General features: G+C 51.6%; 1 protein-coding gene across 1 annotated transcript in view; it reads right to left on the reverse strand.

Annotated features, from left to right (window-relative positions):
- Vdr (vitamin D receptor) overlaps positions 1-13,857 on the reverse strand; it is a 55,382-nt gene extending 41,525 nt beyond the window's left edge. Inside the window, exon 1 of the mRNA XM_052747502.1 lies at positions 13,789-13,857. The gene's annotated coding sequence lies outside the window, so the exon portion shown is untranslated. The remainder of the gene's footprint in view (positions 1-13,788) is intronic.
- Positions 13,858-19,029: the final 5,172 nt, after the last annotated feature.

The raw sequence follows: 19,029 nt of genomic DNA on the forward strand, positions 1-19,029 counted from the left end.
TTGGAGCGGAGGGAAATGGACCATTTTACTCTTTCTCCAAGTAAGCAGAGAAACCGGCCTATATGTCTAGACTCCCTCCATAAGGAAGATAAAGCCTGTGGCTTCCCAGTTGCCACTAATTACCAACCCTTGACCTATCATCTAGCACCTGTCCCCTTTCATGCCTCTGTCCGCATAGAGGGACTGAAATCATGGCAATCCCCCAGTTGTCCCCTGTCTGTTATCAGGACACAGGCAGGCTTCACGCTATTCCTGCCCACCATAGGAACACAGGAGTGGGCAGTGTCGGGGCTGGAGCTGGGAGGTGGCAGGGAGAGATGTAGCATCCCACAACCCTGGCTGCCTCAGCTCCTGGAAGGTCCTGTAAGAGGACCTGATCCAGGCTGTGGTGGAACCTTCACTGGCTTTCCCATTCATTCTGGGTGGGATAGGTTCTGAGGCTTGCATTGGAATCAGTGAAGGACCCTGGGCTTCTCTGAAATAAGCAGGCTTGGCAAGGTCCATTCCATGAAGAACCAATTTACCACAAGATGTTCCCTGTATCTTCTGGGTCCTTAGCGAGGAGAGATGTCTCCATGTGTTCGTAAAGCTTCTCAAGGCCTAGGCCAAGCGGGAGGACCTCAGCCTTAGAGGCCACCAAAGGTCACCCCAAGCAACACCAGCTGCTTCCCAGTTTTTGATTAGAATGGTATCTCCCTAGAAAACTTCCCCATACCTTTGATTTTCTCAGGCTTTTGTCATCTGTCTGTGTAGATCTGTGTAGATCCCTCTGGGGACCCATTAGAGGACAGGGGGGCAATAGCATTTTTTCTTGGTCTCATAGTGGTGGACATTGATGCTGGCTTCTACCTAATGACTGTACTGAGGACTGAATCTACAGCCTTGAGCATGCCAGGCAAGCCTTCTACCACTGAGCTACTTCCCCAGCTGCTACCTGATCTTTGATGGTGACCTCTGCCTAGCCCTAAACACCGACTCCAAGCAAAGCTGGAACTAGAATTTGGGAGGCCTATGGTGAGCAAGATGTAGCTCTGGCCTTCTTGAAGCTTACAGTCCACAGGGGATGGATGACAAACGGGACCCCTTGATTCAATGTGTCACATGCTATGATGTGGGTAAGCAGCACAAGAGAGGACAAAACGTGGTGGGGAGCCCCTGGCCTCATCCCCGCGGGATGTGGTATAGACCCCGAGTCATAGGGGAATTCTCATAGAGCCATTAGTCACTGAGGTACAAGGGTGAGGCAGAGGAGAGAGCCCAGCTCAGGAGGCCAACACACACACACACACACACACACACACACACACACACACACACACACACACACACACACCAAAACAAAACAACCCCAAACTTTCATGGGAGAGGATGGAAAGAACGAAAGTTTTAACCAGGGTGGGTGGAAGGCAGCTCTCACATCACCAACCCTTCTTCCACTCATCAAGTTGTCTACGGTGGCAAGATATGGTTGCTGGGCACAGAAAGAGCAGATACCACCCGGTTTCCAGCTCTCCAAATCTGCCTTTGCCACGCCACTCAGCCTACCCTGGCCCTCCTGGCCAACAAGTCACTTCTTGGTTACCAGGAGTCACTTTAAGGAGGGGGACTGGGTACAAAAACATACAGTGCTCACAAACAACTTACACCGTGGACAGGGGTGGTGGCTCTGTCTTTGCGTAGGCATCAGTCAACCCATATTGAGATCATATGTCCAAACTCACTGGTACCACACACAAGCCTCGCCTTACCCTTGAAGCTCTAACGGACAACAATGCTTGAATTCAACGTATCAGGCCAAATGCTATTGGAGGGTTCTTCCCCAGGGCCACAGCGGGGAAGGAAAAGTCAGCCTTTCCAAGCCATTGCCCACATTGCCCAGCTCCTGCCCACTGGCACTCATCCTTTTCTTTGTTTTCCTTTGTTACCCCTGGCAGAGAGAGATGGAGAAGTTTTAACTCATGGCATAGTTTTTAATAAATGCTGCCTCAGGATAGCGGAGGAGTTAATCCGTGGGGCTTGAGAGGATTGGCTTCTCTCTCTCCTGATCAGCAACCTGCTGCCTACAAGCAGGGACCTAAGCAGAGGGTGGCCCATGGCCATCTTCCTCCCTAGACCCCCCCTGTACTATACAACTTGTCTTCCAACTGCCAGGAAAAGCAGATATCCTGGAGAAGGGATGTGAAGGGGCAGCTCGGAGCCTGGCTCCGTGAAAGGCTTTCAGGGCTTAGAAAGGCTCCTGCGCTTAGGGCCCTCCCCATGCCTGCCATTCCTTGGAGCCACCAGGCTTTGCAGAGCTGGGGACATGGTCAATGGTGCTCACTCATTCCTGTCATCCTACCCATGCTGGCTTCACGATGTCAGCTGGAGCTGCGGCCAGCTGAGCAGCCAGTGGCCATGGCCCTTCCTGCCCCTGGGAGCAGAGGTGATGGCCCCTCCACCCACCACTTCCCCTTGTGTCCCAGAACTCCTCCTGACCTGAAAAACATCTCTGTAGCCGGTTCTTCAGGAGCCCTGGATTGAAGTTTAACAGAGACAAAAATAATTCTCTTGAGTGAGCTATTTTCTGCCTAGCTTTTGGAAGAATAGCTCACGGTGACAGGCAGCGGGGGTGGGGTGGGGTGGGGGTGGGGGGGGTGGGGATGGGTGGGAGCTGGCCACTGGCCACCATCCTCTTAGGTCCTTCCACAGTGACAGGCCCACTGCCTACTCACCCCCCCCCCCGCCCCCCAGCGGCCCCAGAGCCAGGCTTTGAAGAAGAGAGACACTCAGTCACTACTGTCTATCACCACCTGCTGCCACCTGCCACCACCTGTGGACCCAAGGTGGGAAGTGAAGGTCAGATCTCGTGAGAGCCAGGGGTGGTAAGTCTTCATGCATAGCCCCTGCTCTCTTTGAATGGGAAGAGGAACAGCACCACCCCTCCAATGAGCCTGGAGCAAACTATACACATCTCACAAGACTGTTGAATCAGCTGAGATAAAACATTTCCAAATGTGTTACAAAAACTGTCACACTCCATAGAAACGTTAGCTGTGACTTTACTGTGATTCTCCCAGGTATTGAAGGGGAGGAGGAGGAGGAGGAGGAGGAGGAGGAGGAGGAGGAGGAGGAGGAATAAATTCAGGAAGAAGGCAGAAACTAAGAAAGGCATATTTAAGGATTTGAGACACCTGATCAGCTCTCTGCTGGCACCTAGGAGCACCAAGTCCAGCCTGGGAGAACCAAGTGAAGAGCAGGGTTGGGAGTGTAGCTCACGGTAGATCACCAAGGCCCAGGTTCAATTCCCAGCACCACACACAGGCACAGAGGTCATTTGTAGTGTGTGCTGAGCACCTGCTTCGCGAAACAAAGCTCCACTGCTTTCCTGGTCTTGTTTTGTTTTGCCTAGTAACGCTTTGTTTAACAGTTAGCTCCTTGTGGTTTTGTTTGTTTGTTTGAGATGTGTCTTATGTAGCCCCTCCTGGCCTCAGTCTACACAGCCAAGGTTGACCTTGAACTTCTGATCCTCCGACTTTTGTTTCCCAAGTGTTGGGATTACAGGTGCGGGCCACCAAACCCAGCTTATGCCACGTCGGTGAGTCGACCCCAGGGCTTTGTGCCCGCTCGGCAAGCACCCTACCGACTGAACCACACCCTAGCCTTGTGAGCTTCTTATTTCTCTTAATGACTTGCCCTCTCCTGCTCATGGGAGAATTGCCGCCGACTGGAGAGAGGACAGGAGGCAGGAAAGGGGGGGACCTGGAGGGAAGGAGGGCTTCAGGTGCCAGCTGGACGCTAGCGGGACCCCTTACCACAGACTGTGGTTCTGTGGAAGGACAAAGTAAAGACTTTCTAGTGAGAGGCCTCCCCTGTCTTTATGTCGTGCTCACCTGCTAAAACAAAGTAGTAGAGGATACCATAGAGACCCGAGGGCCTCAGGGGGGTTCTGTTGCCTACCCCCATCTCCAACAGAGAATACACGACTTTTTTTTTTTTTCCCTGAGACAGGGTTTCTTTGTGTAGCCCTGGCTGTCCTAGATCTCACTCTGTAAACCAGGCTGGCCTCGAACTCACAGAGATCTGCCTACAGCCACTGCCACCCAGTGAGAGTACAGGTCTTAAAAATTCATTATCAGTATTTAAAAACAGAGAGAATCCATCTGATATAAAGTGTTTGCCATGCCAAAGGACCCAGGTTTGGGTTCCCAACACCCATGTAAAAGCCAGCATGGTGGAAAGGAACCGGGGATCTCTGGGGCTTTCTGGTCAACCAGCTGGTCTAGCCCAATTGATGAGCTCCCGGTTCAGTAAGAGATAATGTCTATCAAAAAGGGTGTAGGGAGCTGGGGGTGGGGGGTAGGGGGTGGTGGTGGTGGTGGTGGTGGTGGTGGTGGTGGCGCACACCTTTAATCTCAGCACTCAGGAGGCAGAGGCAGGGGGAATCTCTGAGTTTAAGGACAGCCTGGTCTACAGAGAGAGTTCCAGGACAGCCAGGGATACACAGAGAAACCCTGTCTCGAAACAAAACAAAACAAAACACCAAACCAAACCAAAGAAACAAACATAAGATGTAGAAACAACAGAGAAAAACATTGAGACTGATTTCTGGCCTACACACGTACTCGCATACAATCCCATCCCTTGCACACACAATCCCATCCCTTGCACACACAACCTCATCCCTCACATTCACCGGAGAGAATAAGAGAGAGGAGGGGCTGGGAGACGGAGGAGGGATTTCACTTTTTAAAACAACAAAATACTACATGTCTAGCATGTCTAGCTTGCAATAAAAACTTAATTGGATCATGAGGCCACACTGGGCTGTAGCTCCAACAGCATTCTTGCTGGCCTGAGGTGGGCCCCATCTTTATAGCAGCCTGAAGTCCCCCATCTCATCTCACCCCTTCAGCTTTACTCTCTGGCTTTGGTCCCTGCACCAGCCCACAGCGACAGCAGAGCCCTGTGGTCAGAAAGACACAGCTGGAAGAGGGGCTCTGGAGCCATCTCACCCAGCTGGGCCCAGGCCCTGGCTCTTCCCCTGGACCTGTTACACTCACAATCGCCTGCACTCCCTCAGCTTCTGTTTCCTCATCTGTGAAATGAGAAGAATAACCCTACACACCTCCTCAGCCTGTAAGGAGTCCATGGGATAATCCGTGCCAACTGCTTGGTTCCCTGTCTGGCACACAGCACCTGCTCAATCAATTTTGGTGCTGGTGACTGTGCCCAGTTGGTACAATCACTGGGGAGGATTCACCCAAACTGCAGTCTGGCTTTTAAAGATAATTTAACCTTGCAAACGCTCCCTTCACCGGGGATCTCCTTTTTACTTCAGCACACTCAATCTACCCGAATACACAGGTATTTCTATGCAATAAGCGGCCCCTGGATGACTCTGGGATGTATTGCGACCCCATTGGTGGGTCAGGACTTTTTGGTGATGGGATTCTGTTCTTGGGGCTCACAATAGAATGGGGGTAGTGGGCAACTGAACACACAGTCACAGCCCTGTCAGGTCCAAGATCTCCTCACCCAGGCTGGCCCTCAACTATTCAGACACTTGGTATTCAAGGGGGTCCTGTATGGATTTGATTCTCTCTCTCTCTTCCCAGGATCAGAACATCTAGGGTCCTCCTCAGGAGATACCTGACTGTAAATGATCCCCCTTCCCCTCCGGTTTCCCAGGCTGCACACGGGATTGTAAGAAAGGCGCCAGATCTCAAATGGAGTTCATTAGGATGGAATTTTACCTGAGGCAGCCCCTCCTCCACGTCTTAACATCATGGCACCCAAGATGTGCATGTGCTTGCCAAATAGGCTGGGCAGAGGTAACTTCCCATCCCTGGCACAAGGCCGGAAATTCAGAACCATTTGGAACAAAGAACTCTGCCCTGAAGGTGTTTTCCGGCGCCTCCCGGCCAGTTCGGAGCTGCCCTGCTCACCCTGGCCAGGCCTCACTGGCCATCTCGTTTCCAGCCCTCGTGAACAAGAAGGGGAGGAGGGACTGAGCTGAATGACCTCCACTGCAGAAGAGAGAGTCACCACTCGAAGAGGCTCGGCTCGGTCCTGGAAAGGCCCTAACTGAAGTCCTGGTTCTTTCACAGTAACTTAATGACTTTGGGCAGGAGAGCCAACCCCTTAATCCCTTTGAACCTCCATTTCCTCTTCATAAACCAGGGAGAGGCATGAGTGAGAAAACATAAAAGAAACATTTAATAGAGTGCCTGGAACATGGTAAGTTTTACTAACCTTTGGTTAATATGACTTTCAGTTATTATATAATATTGTAACCTCCTAAGGGTCAAAGGTTGCTGTAGGGAGAAACACTGGGCAGAGTTTGGGGTGTGGGCAGCATAGGGGGAAGCTAGGCAGGGCCTGGCTGTTAAGCCCGGCTTGGGCCTGGCAGCCAAGGTGAGTGAGGCTGGAGGCAGAGGTGCTTGTCTGCCCTTGGAGCCGACAGGCACAGACTGGCTGGTGTAATTACAGAGTTGACGGCTAGGGTGGCCCATGCAACTGCCCAGCCAGCCACATTCTTTAGTGGGGTGGGTGGGTGGGTGGCTAAGTTGGCAGCTGACTGTTTGTGTGGCTAGTAGGATGCTGAGCAGTTAGTAAACCCTCTCCCTAGCATCCCCAGGCAGGCTGCTCAACACCGAAAGCATTTGGCTCCCCACCCCTCCACGGCAACTTCTCTGTACCCCCATCTCAGCCCTCCAGCTACCTCCTGCTTCCCAGACAAGTCAAGTCAGAAGGCTAAAAAGACAAGGTCAGACCCTGAACAATGGACCAATGAAGAAATCGATCTTTCCTGGATCCTTAAGTATCCTAGAAGCCCTATAGGAATCCTACCAGAGCCTTAGCCCTCAGTGCTGTGATTAATGTTCATGGCTCACATCTTCTGTATCCTTTTCTAAAAACGTATGTCCACGGAAAATACGTACTTCTCCCAAACCCTTTGACAAAAGCGCCATTCAGGAGGTATTAACTGAGCATGTAAGCATATACTCAGCACTAACATCATGCTCTGGGGAGAGGTGCTCAGATCCCTTATCCACTGCTGGAGGAAAGCCAGAAAGATAAAACTTCAACCACACCCAGAGGTCGGGCACAGAGGTCACAGAATGCAGGGTCCACCTGTCCACAGTGCCTCAGACAAGCACACCCACAGAAACCAGCTCTCTGGCCCATGACAATACCGTGGTAGCTAAAAGGAGCTGCAGAAACTTGTCTAGCACAACTCTGTCACTTTAGAGATGAAGTCGACATTGAGTATTGAAAAACATGAGGAGGAATAGGATGGTCCGTCCACAGCCAAAGGGAGAATTCTTCTACATCAATTTTTTAAAAATATCAATGCCAAACACGGAGTTCTCTGTGGACCAGCAATGTCATTCCTAGGTGACATAGGAAGCAAACATATCATCATTTCATAGTAGCCCCAAACTGGAAACAACCCAGATGACCGCCCACAAGAGGGAGAACATACAATGTGTGGAATACTTGATCATGGCGTTAGCTAATGTGTGTCAGTGTGGAAGAGGCTCAGAAATACAGCCCCAGTGAAAGGGCGTGTGATAGAGAGTGATGTGGGAAAACCTCAAGGCCATGTAACCCAGAACCCACACATTGTTTCAAAAACACACTTAGATGATAACCCAAATCTCCCTTGTGTTTGATTCCTGAGAGGCGGGGAGTTTGTAATCTCAAACCTGGAGGTTCGGACAGGCAGATCCCCCGGGCTTACTCTCTGCACTCTAGCCTGATGGAGGTGCTCCAGGCCAGTGAGAGGTGGACAGTGTTCCAGAGGTTGATACCTGAGGTTGTCCTTCGGCCTACATGACTGCCTACACACATATACACACGTACACACACACACACACACACACACACACACACAGAGGAGAGACACACACTCACATGTATGTGCACACATTAATTTTTTTTTACATTTATTCATTTATTGTGTTCACGTGGGCATGCACCACGATACAGATGTGGAGGTCAGAGGACAGCTTGCAGGACTCAGTTCTCTCCTTCCACCTTGTGGCTTCTGGGGACTGAAGTCAGCTTGTCAGTTCTGACAGCAAGCGCCTTTACCCACTGAGCCTTCTTGTCAGCCCAGACACACACAGACTTTAAAAAGTTTAATTAATTACTATAAATGCTCTACTCCTAACTTGGGTGGTTAGCATAGTTGCATAACATCTGTAAACATGCTGTATACTCTTGTGTGACAATTAAAAGACAAAACAAAGCAGAAAAACAGCTGAAGAACTGGAATCACGTTGGATGCTCCCTCAGAAGCACACTCAGCAACGCTCCCAGATTCCTTGTCTAACATATGGCAGAATGAGAAACCAAATCTGCGTTTGGCCAAGTACCAGGACAGCCATTTCTGAGCTCCCACAGAACCTTCCACAATGCCTGGGTTTTTGTGCTATCGTTTGGAAACAGTCACGATCATCTTTCTTTTTGTTGTTAAATTCCCGGTGTCTTAGCCCATGTCCGCCAAATGACCGTCGCGAGCCTTTCAAGACCCTACGTACTCTGTGCCAGGCACTTGACTTTGCTCAGCTAATCCTCAGCAGTCACACATCAGAGCTATGATCACCCCCAATTTACAGACAGGGAAACGGGAATTTGGAGGGATTAAGAAATTTGCCCTAGGTCACTAACGAGTGAGTGTCAAAGCTAGAAACTCTGACTCTATTTCTCCCGCTCGCTCTTCCCCGCTGCTTGCCCAGCCTCGAACCCTCTAGCCACATACTAGAGGACATTGTAGCATGTTAACACCAAGGGGAAGTGTGTAAATGAAAGAATTCGGGTACTTAGCACAGGGCCTGCCTGGAGGCCATCAGAACAGCCAAGAGTCCATTTCTCCAGGGAAGAGAGTTAGGATCAGGAGTCTAAAAGGGACAGTCAGGGCAGGGTGGGGGTGGCTAGAAGAGACAACTCAGATGGGCTGGTGGGACAGTGGCCTTTAACCTGCTCACTTAGCATGCCGCGGTGATTTGTTTGAAGTTGAAAGAGGATCTCTGATTTCATTGCCTTCCAGGCCATCTAAGTCTTGTGGATTCTGTGCAACTTCTGCGCAACCTTAGATTTCTCAGGTTCTTTGATGCCTCTGGAGTATGGTGTACGTCTAAGACCACAACAGAGGCGGCGTAGAAGTTTAAAAGAACCTTTTGAGACACTACCATCCCCAGAGCAACCTTTGGCCAAAGAGAACTTACTCTCGGGTCAGCTTGTTCTAACTAGTTAGTAAATCTAACCCTACAGCCCACAAACATTTATTACGGGCCTATAACACGCAAGTCACAGCACTAAGTGTCTGCGACTGCTCTGGGAATGCAGAGGTGTAGAGCTCCTGGGGATTACTCCTGTGGTTTCAGCATCCTACAGACTCAAGTATCAGTCCTGACTTTCCATGTTGCAACCTCACCAAGACTCAGTTTTCCCATGTACAGAGTGGGCACAGGAGTTGCTCCTTCTTAACAAGGTAGAGAGTGGTAGGGCCAGGAGGCGGGGCTTGTTAAGTACGTGGAACAGCATCTGGTATCCAGTGCTCAGGAGCCACTGTTCCTGGAGTTATGACTCCAGTGCCAGCAGGTGGCACACACTAGACCTGTCACCAGCAAAGGCTTGAGAGCTCCACAGTGCCTGGAATGCCACACCATGCAGAACACATCAAACCTTTGGCTTGGCATCAGAAGGCCAGTGAGAGGCGGTAGCTTCCCAGGAACTGGTACTGGGTCCTGCCCAAACTCCACTTTCCCGCTGGTACAGCTGCCCACACCCTGTTAAGGACCAGGACTCTCCCCTGTGCAGAATGAGGACTTTGTGTGGCATCTGGTTCTGGGAACACTGCTTAGTCTATTCTTTGGCACGAGACCTGCAGGGCAGGTTTGCAGAAGCATGGGGCACACTCAGACTCTCACAGCTCCCTCTGCTTCTGCCTCTAGCCTCTGCCATTTGCTCACCAACCACCCTGTTCTCCCCTAGCCAGTCTGGGAGGAGGTCTCGCCCGCTTCACACACACACACACACACACACACACACACACAAGCAGGTGGGATTTCCAAAGAGGTCCTACTTGCTCTTTTCATTTGTGAGAATGAGAAAGAATGACTTCCTGCTTGCCCGAGTAGACAGTCACTCCACAGTCAGGGAGGCTCCACTCCCCCGTGTCCTACGCCTTAATCACTCAGACACTCAGCCTCTGGGGACTCTCCAGAGAGGCTACCCGGAGTATCTGGACCACAAGGACTCAGAAGGGAGGGCAGTTTCTCTCCCACATGTCACTACCACAGGATGCTGCTGCTGCCGCTGCCACCAACGCCTATAGCTTAGGTTGAGCAAGAAGTGTTTGTCCCCACCCTGGACCATTTCTCCAACAGTCAGAGGCAGACAACTCAAATGCTAGCTAGCATCCACAGGCATCAGTTCCATGCCCTGCTCAGCAGTTTCTCCCCAGCTCTGCTTGCTATCTTGGTTGTCCCTGGATCTGGATTCCAAGTGACCTGTGCCCTTTATCTACACGGACAAGGTCTGACTGCCTTTCCCTTCCTGGTTGTGTACTCACTTTAGAGAGGGACTTCTTTGTGGGATGTGAGTGTCCCCAGAGGTCTGGAAGGCAGAAGGACAAATGAGGAGTCTGTAAGGAAGGGAGCAGAGGAAGCACAAGGCCAAGTCTTGACTTCCCTGTACCCCACGCTCCCCTGGGGAAACTGAAGAGGAGGTCACAGGTCTTTGTGTCCCGTTCTGAGGTAAGGGCGGCACAGGAAAATCCAAAGGCAAGGCCAGTCACGAGTGAAGGATGAAAGAATGTCACTTCAGTGGTGGGCTGGGTCTTCGACAGGGTGGCCAGGAGCAGTTCTACCCTTAAGGAAGGGACTGGAATTGTCTGACTAGACCAGAGGGCAGGCTGGGGTGTTGGGCCCACCCTCACCTCAGCATTAAGTCTCTCCCACCCACCTTGTCCCTTAATCACTCTGTGTGACCTCTCCTGGGTTTGGGTGATTAGATGTCCAGCTGACCCAGGTCTGGGCTTATGTCTCCCCATGGCCAGGCACAAAACCCCGTTTAACTCACGAGCACCCCAGTTTGGATAGTAAGTCATACAGTCAGTAAGGAAGGTTAAGGACAGATCAGAGAGAAACAACTAGCAGTGATGTTCTGGTGGTCTAGGGCAGCCGCCGCCGCCGGGCGGGCTTCAGGCCGGTCGGAGCCTTGGCACTGGACAGCCGTGGGGACGGTGCCAGGGCTGCTGCTCCTCATGGGGCTCTCTTTGGAGGCTGAAGCCTGGCCTGCTGGGATCTGCTTGAGGACAACCCTTGGCAGCCTGGCACCATGCTGGGACACACAGGAGGCTCTTAATCAAATCTGGTCATGTCCTTATTTCCTCTACCTGCATCCCAAATGCACTCACAGCAGGGACAAGCAGAAGCTTGAGCCCTCTAATCCACTATCCAGCTACCAATTAGAATGTGACCCAGGTACCCTGGCCTTGCCGGTCTGCACAGACAGCAGCAGCCCGGAGGCTCAGCTCAGCCAGTTCCTAGGATGTAGGGTGAAAAAGTGAACAGAATTCTCCTGTCTTGGGTAACTTCTTGGGCTAGCCCACCAGACCCTAGGCCAGTGGTTCTCAACCTGTGGGTCATGACTCCCATAAGGGTCACATATCGGATATTCTGCATATCAGATATCTATACTACAATTCATAACAGTAGCACGATTACAGTTATGAAGTAGCAATGAAATAATTTTATGGTTGAGGATCACCACAACGTGAGGAACTCTATTAAAGGGTCACAGCACCAGGGAGATTGAGAACCACTGCCCTGGGCCTTCCTCTACTGAAGGTCTAGGCTTTGGATACCTGCAATCTGTGCTGAAGGCAGAGGTCCAAGGGGTCTTTGGGGGCTTTTAAGGGACTCAGTCCCTCAAAGAGATCAGTTCAGAGGTAGACAGTGGAGGAAGACCGAGAAATCATATTACAGACAAGTAGAGAATCCCCAGGCACAGGCATATTCAGGGCCTCCAGAATGTACAGTCGCAGGACTGTATCTGGAGAAGTGTGAGGGATCAGCTGGGCTGCCTGTCCCTCCTCCTTTCTCTCCTTTCCCAGTCCCTCCTCCGTCTTGGTCAGGAACCAAGTCATGGCTGCTCAGGAACAGCCAAACCTAAAGCCACAAGACGACTCAGCCAGAGCACAGAACGTGGATTCCTACTTTTCATAGTTCGAGGCAATGTCACAGTGTTGGCATCCCTGGGTTCTTCTCAAATAAGCTAGAAAAGGCTAGTGTGTGGGGGCCCTGGTCACCTGTTTCTGCTCAAGGGTCTCTAGTATCCAAGACAAAACCAGCAGAGACTTCTACTCTTACTGCCCTCCTGTTCTGGCTGCATGCCAGGACTGAAAAGTGTTCCAGAGAGATCCACACAGTTCTTTCCAGTCTTCAGCTGGGGAAGGAATAGAGACAGTCCCCCAAATGTGAAATACCCTTAGCTCACAGAATTGAGGTTTCTGGGTCTGGACAGCCCCTCTCTGCCTCTCTGGAACCCACTCTTATTCCCTAGCCTGGGGAAAGCATTCCTTGCATTTTCTGCTCCTCAAACCTTCTGAGTTCCCCTGCATGCCTGCCTTAGATGGGTAGCTAACAAGGTAGACGTGGAACCGGTAGCTGGTAAGCTGGTATTGGCAAATACCTCCATTTCCAGACAATAGCCAAAGTCTCTTCATGGTCATCTGCAATCATTCCATGGCCACTGAACAACCATTGCTGACACTCCCTCACTCCCCCCAACCCCGCCCGCCCCATGTCCATGAAGAAGATGGCCTTCCCCAGGGCACTGGGGCAGAGCTGAACTCTGTCCAAGAGAACTTCTGCAATGCTCAGAAAATGCTCGCCCAACTGCTTGCCTGGGCTCTGGCCCCTCTGCTGCTACTGAGCCCAGACAGGAGGCTGACTCACTCACCACAAGGAGGAGCAGGAGGAGGAGCAGGAGGAGGAAGAGGAGTGTGACCTAGGCTCAGTGAACTAAGGCTCCCCCAGCACAGGCAGACAGCCTCAGGTGGGTGATAGTGGTCGTGGGGACGGTGGACCTGGAGATCACATGCGGTTCTCTTCCAAATCCTCCCTCCGAATCTACTCATCACGGGATTCAAGGCCCCTCACTCCCCAAACAGAAACTATTTCTTAGAACCCCTTCCTCAATATCCACGCTGGCCCCTGAGTCCCTCTGGACATCTGTGGACAGGCTCTTCTGAAAAAGAAATCCAGTACACTAGCTCTCAAAGCGCCGGCGGTCTTAGAAAGTCAAGAAAAGAAAAACTCCATTTAAAAGATCCCTCTCCACTATCACAGGTGATCACACATGGGCCCTACAGGGTGATAAACAGGCTGCACACACTCCACCCCAAGAGACCTTAGCTCCTTGGACAGCCAATCACGCCCTTCCTTACTCCTCCACTCCACGCCGAAGCGCCGGTCCGAGCAAGGAAAGAAACGCTTGTTGTCCAGCGCTGAGAACCGTCTTAGCGAAGGACTTCTGCGCTGAGAGCCCCCCGAGCATCGCGGAGGTCCCCCCTCGCCAGCCTCGCTCGGAACTTCAGCTTTCTCAGACCCGGGTGCCCTCTCAGAGTCCCAACCTCATGGCACCACAGTCCGGATCTCAGTCGCCAACTTTGCTCCCGAGACTTGGACTCTCTAGCGCTTGCACCGGGACACTCGGATCCCTAGACTCCGGACGCCCGCCCCCGGGTCTAACCCCTCACCCAGGACCCCCTTCCCTCCGCTCCCCGATCCTCACCTGGTCCGGAGGCTGGACACGCTGCTTGGCGCTCCCTTGAGGCTCGGCTGCTGCCTTTTGACAAGCAGAGACGGCTCAGCACCTGGCCCCGCCCCCGCAAGGCCCCGCCCTGGACCGCCCTGTCCCTTAGCCACGCCCACCAGGTCCAGTCCTCCCCTGCCCTGAAACCTTCTTGACTTGGGATCAACCAACGACACTGTCGCCCAGGAGACCCTGCCTCGGGAAAGGGTCCACGACCTCCCGCCGCAGCGAGGCGCGGGCTTCTGCCCTCCGTGAGGCAGTCTTCCATGATTTCGTGTGTGCAGATCCACGTTTCTGCCTGCGGTGAGCCGTGAGGTATCCGCCACCCCCGCCGCCGCCGCCGCCGTGGTTCTACCCAGTCTGCTGCGACGCCTCCGCCAGGTGCGTCACCCGCACCTGAGCTGACCCCGGACCCCGACGCCCCGCGGCGCGCTGCGGGGAGCCGTTCTCCGTGCGCCCTTGGGAAATAGCCCCCCAAGTTTCTGCTGCAGGGCGCTCAGCCGGACTTCTCCGGGTTGGATAAGCACAGGGGGACGTGAGTGGAGGTTGTAGTTGCGTCCTCTCTCCCACCCCGCGTTCCGCTTAACCACCGCGACGGAGCACGTTCCTGGTTAATTGCGATCCCATTCCAGCTGGCTTTGCCTAGACTTCTGGGGGTCTCTGCACCCCAGATCCTCCCTTGCCAGAGAGACTCTGGTGTGAAGGAATGAAGCAGGCACAAAGTACACCCCAAGAACTGGAAGGCTACTGAGAACTCACTGTAAAAATGAAAAAATAAAAATAAAAGGACAAAAATTACTCTCTACCATACCACATGCTCCACACCGCACCAGATGCTGGAAGAGATGGGGTCGATAGGGCTCCCTCCTTTGAGTGGGAAGATGACCTTCTAATTTAGTTAAGTAATGTTGAGGAGGTTCGGAGGGGACAGGGAGGATCAGGGAGACGAGGACTAGTGATTTGCCCGTCATGACCCAGCCGATTAGTGAAGGACGAATGCCCAGCTAGCGCAGTTACCTCAAATAGTGCGTTAGATAGACAGGGAGAAATCCGGCTCCTTATAGCTCCTGATGACTGACCCTAAGAAACCGACAGGCGCTAAACAGAAGGGACAGCTTCCAGACAGTGGGACTCTGAGGGCAAGCCGTGGAGCAGCTCACGAAGGGACTGTCATGGGAACGTTCTGGAAAGGCTTTAAAATTGCAGAAAACCGGAGATATGCGTTGTTTGAATTCGAGGGTGGATAATCTATGTCGAAGGAAGTGGTCCTTTGGAAGCCCTACCAGTCAGGTGGAGGGATTCTCTATTCTAAGTGAAAGGATCACTTTCCAGGGCATCACGGGAAAACTGACTCTCATGAAAAGAAAAGCAGAGGAGGAAATCTCAACACCCAACATCTTAGGGCATTCTGAAGTCCTGTGAGCCTTTGGAAGACAAGACGGCAGATGAGTGCCTACATACTCCATAGTGATCCACTGTGGATCTTTTTTCACAGCAATAGGCTGTAAGTTTAGATATGTAACATGTTGTATAGAAAGAATTCTCTGGAATGTTTTATTGGATCTTCACGTGAACCTTTTAAGACAGAGTAGCAAAACTTGTTGACATTCTTACAGCTGCAGAATGACAGTCACTTGAACCCTACCTAGTCTTTTCTCTGAACCTCCAATGTTTCATACTGCTCCTCAAAAAAAAAAAAAAAAAATCCATGTGCTTTTCACCTATTGGATCACAGTCTAGAAAAACCAGCCATGAAGAACTCAGGTTCTAGATTTGGCAAATTTTCAAGGTTATACATGCCATCGCTGCGTTTAACACACTGTTGTTGACCCCATCATCACACCCCGAGTTACGTCCTTCCCATCCTCCCCTGGTTCCTGGACCGCCACCTCTCATTTGGCCCTCCATCTGCTCTCTCCTTCATATCTCTGTCCATCCCATCAAACCTTTGTGACCATCTCCAGGTAACAATGATCCACCACAGTGTGTATTACTCTATCATACAGTTTGTTACCTTATAACAAGACATTTGGTATTTATATTGCGCAAGAATTTTTTCCACCCCAGTTTTATTCTTATAACAGTGGAAAAAAAAAGCAAGATTTTTCTTCGAGAACCTCTCATTGTCTCCTGATTTCATATCTCCCTGGGTAGGTCCTGGAATAGAGGTTACTTTCTTATACTCCCTTCCTGGAAGCCTTGAGGCCAGGCAGCATTCTCTGGTAACTCTACTTCAGAGCTAATAGCTTTAAACTCCTCTAGACTAGTTGGGTGGTGGTGGCACACACCTCTAGTTCCAGCACTCAGGAGGCAAAGGTAGGTGGATCTCTGCGAGTTTGAGGCTAGTCTAGTCTGCAGAGTAAGTCCCAGGACAGCCAGGACTGCGAAGAGAAACCTTGTCTCGAAAATCCAAACTCCTCTGGGCTGACGCAGGAACCATGCACCAGAACGTCTGCATAAGGCTTGCATTTCCCTTTTCTTGTCTCTAAAGATAACACTTCTTGTATTCTCTGCTGTCCCCAGGAAGGGTGGTATTGATCACTTGGTCAGATAGCCTCTGCTCAGTTTTACCAGGGATGAATATCTATGCATTTCCCCACACAAGACACTACATCAGAGCTCTGTAACTCAGCCATTTGTCTACTAACAAAAGATTCCTGCCAGGTACATACTCTGCCAGAAAGACTCCAGGACCCAGAGGCAACCTTGTGCATCCCATAAGGCAAAGCCTGGTCTCTGGGCATCTCTACTAGGCTTTGGGTGCCTGTGGAAGGCATGGGGCAGACATGGCCTGTCCTCAGCCTATGAACCCCCTTTACTGCATCCTGGGTAATGTCTCTGAGATTGACTGGCCCTCTCTGAGCCCCTGGCCAAGATGTTAGAACTCAAGTGGATCACTTTGTTTCTTTGCGATTCCCAGACAGCCTGTGCTTGGGAGAGAGGGTTTCGGGTAAAAGAATGTCCCTTGAGCTCTCAGTGGAGCCCTCCTCTCTGGCTGTTTGCTTTCTCCCCTTCTCACTCCATAATATGTTGTTGTTACGGGCCTGGGAAGATTGACAGCAAACCTCTCACTCAGCAGATGCTCAAAGAAAGATGCCCGAGAGCCACAAAGCCACGGGGCCATGGAGGCAGGAGGGACCAGACCATCTTCTCACTTAGTTCCTCTTGGAGATGCTTTTAAGAAATTAAGTTCTGATGCTGGGCAGTGGTGGTGCACGCCTTTAATCCCAGCACTCGGGAGACAGAGCCTGGCGGATCTCTGTGAGTTCGAGGCCAGCCTGGTCTACAGCGTGAGATCCAGAACAGGCACCAAAGCTACACAGAGAAGCCCTGTCTCAGAAAAAAAGAAAAAAAAAATTAAGTTCTGAAAGGTTCACTCGTCCATCTTTTAGGACAAAGAGGATCTGGAATTGTTCTTGTTTGTGTTCAGATGGAGAAAGTTGTAAGCAATGGAAACAATTCAAAGGGCCTTCCAGAACAATGGTTCCCAAGTTTTTAACTGCTATCCGGTAAAAGTGCATATTCACCATGACCCAGAATACATAGATAAGTTCTCGTGAAATGAGAGATGCCCTGAAATAGAATAGGTTCTCCCTCTCCCCCGTCTCTCCCCCGTCTCTCCCCCGTCTCTCCCCCGTCTCTCCCCCGTCTCTCCCCCGTCTCTCCCCCGTCTCTCCCCCGTCTCTCCCCCGTCTCTCCCCCGTCTCCCCCTCTCTCCCTCTCTCCCTCTCTCTCCCTCTCTCCCTCTCCCTTCCCCTATTCCCCTCCCTATCCCAATCCCAGCTTCTGAGGCCTTAAGTCAGGTATTATCTTACTACCCTCCTGCCTTTTCTAGCTCCGGGTCTTCCAGCCACAGGAAGCCTATGGCACCTCCAACATCTTGTCTTGCCCAGCATAGGACAGTCTTGGGGAATCATGAGTGAGAGCAGAAGACTCTGCCTGCTCTAGAAAGAGCTGGACACTGCCAACTAAATCTTTCTGGCTCCACTTCTCCATTCCCAGCAGCCCAGCTCATGTCTCTATTCTTGGGGGGTTGGAGGCCCTTGTTTCCCATCTGTCCCCACATCCTCCAGCCCAAGTTGCCAATCCACTGGCCCGCACACAGTGTCGGTTGGCATAGTGATGAAGAGCCTGGGGGACCAGATGGAGAGATGTAGACGTCCACCTGCAGCTCCAAGCAGAGGCAGCCCAGAGCTCTCCCAGCTCTCAGGTATTTGCTAGGCTCCTGTCCAAATATGCAGCAGACAATGATGAGTCTTCTCCAACCCCCATATCCAACCGTTACTACTATTGGAGCAAGTCAGAGGCTCAGGCTCCTTTCCCATCCTGTACCGTCTGAGGCTTTTGCAAGGATCATGGACAGTCTTGCAGGAGACGAAGAGAACAATCTCATTTACAATCCACTTGGGAATTTGTAGTTTGTTCCTCTAAGGAAGAATGTCTTGTGGAAGAGCCTGGTGATGGAGAGGCTCTACCATTTAGGAACGAGCCTCTTAGAAGCAAGGGACAGCGGCGTTACTGACTTAGTGCGGCTGGAAACGTCAGTAGGGAAAGCTGACTGCTTCCAAAATCCCCCCATCCGTAAAAGAGTCTCCAGGGAGGGTGGTTGGGCAACTATCTCCTTTCCTTCTTACCAGTGAGCAAAAGCCCCAGGACTCAGGTCCTGGGCACGCCTCCGTGTTTCTCCAGAACAGGAAGGACATTCCGTCAGCAGCCCAGGAATGTGTTAAACATCTCTCCCCTGGGGCCCCAACTCCAGAGAGATGCATCCGTTGACAGCTCTTCTCTTTCGCCTTTGGCCTTTAGCCTGGGACGAGCACACCACAAATCCCGGCTGCCCCGTTCTGGAGCGTTCACTTCATTGTTCTCAGCTGTCAAAGACGTCAGCATGGTTAAAGCTTGTGTTTCTGCTGCCCGCCTCCCCTTCCAACTGGAGTTACTGCGGACAGGATGGCTGTGGTGTCTCATGCTGTGTGCTGTCGAAATGTCCTACAACCGAGAAGTCATCTCAAGATGCTTCGTATTGTGAAAGCCTACTGGCAGAAGAGAAACTGCCGTGTCTGGATGAAAAAAAAAAAAGAAAAAGGAAAGGAAAAAGGAAAGGATATGTCTGGTCCTGGATTTTGGTATCAGATGAATGAAAAAAAAGAAATAAAAAGGGAAGGCCATGGCTGCTCCCAGGTGTGGTGGAGGAAGAACATTTGTTGTAGATATGTGGGA

The sequence above is a fragment of the Peromyscus californicus genome, unplaced genomic scaffold (genome assembly GCF_007827085.1).
Source record: "Peromyscus californicus insignis strain IS unplaced genomic scaffold, ASM782708v3 Scaffold_20__1_contigs__length_68692818, whole genome shotgun sequence".
NCBI lineage: Eukaryota > Metazoa > Chordata > Mammalia > Rodentia > Cricetidae > Peromyscus > Peromyscus californicus.